Raw genomic sequence first — 939 nt, 5'->3', positions numbered from 1 at the left:
TGGGATTACAGGCTTGAGCCACCGCGCCCGGCCAACGGCATCAGTAATTTCAAAATCTTCCCCAGGCAATTTCAATGTTCAGTCAGGGTTGTAAACAACTCACTCAGGGGGTGTTGTTATCTTTATACTTATTATCCCTTGCATTATATCTCAGAAAAATATTTCAAATGTTATTTGCTATTTCAACTAGTTCTATCATTTTAACTGTTAAGGACGCATATTAGAATAAATGGTAATAATATGACACTAACAAGATTTTAAGATTTGTTGCAGGAATGTTGGCATTGGACAAGTTCTTAAGAGGTCATCGTGTATTCATAACTCCCCACGCACTTTGCAAATTAAAGCTTGTTTATCTTTTTAGACAAATAAAGGAGGAGAAAATACAAGCAGACTAGGCTAGAACTAGTAGTAAAGAAGATGGGAATTAGAGAAAAAATAATAATCACAGTAACAAAATAGCAAACTACTACAGGCTGACAGGAAAGTAGTTATTATAAACATGGGCAGCTCACCATTATTTTGGCCAAAAAGAACTCGAATAAATCCACACAATTAGTAAACACGATAGCATAAAAATGATTTATGAGGCAATGTTCACATGAATAAAAACGTGGGAATGCTTAACATTTCTTTCCAAGTTCCCACAATCTTTCATTCATTTAAAACATTGCACAGTTATTTCCTAAAGTATTAAATAAAAAAATTTTAACATTAGCAAAGGTCAATTTTATTAAGAGGAGAATGTAGTCTTGGGGATTTAATACCCTAGATAGTATGTGTGAATTTCCTTCTATCATTCTGTGAGACTGTGTGAATTTTTTATACTATATAGAAAATAATATTTTATAAATTATGTGTAAAATACTTACAAAGTATTCTGAGATTTTGTAAAAGCAATTCTGGAAAGATATAGATATACATATATTTTTACATATT

This window comes from Rhinopithecus bieti, unplaced genomic scaffold, assembly GCF_001698545.2.
Source record: "Rhinopithecus bieti isolate Rb0 unplaced genomic scaffold, ASM169854v2 scaffold_5260, whole genome shotgun sequence".
In the NCBI taxonomy this organism is placed as follows: Eukaryota; Metazoa; Chordata; class Mammalia; order Primates; family Cercopithecidae; genus Rhinopithecus; species Rhinopithecus bieti.
The sequence above is the reverse complement of the archived record's forward strand: the minus strand, read 5'-3'. Positions refer to the sequence as shown.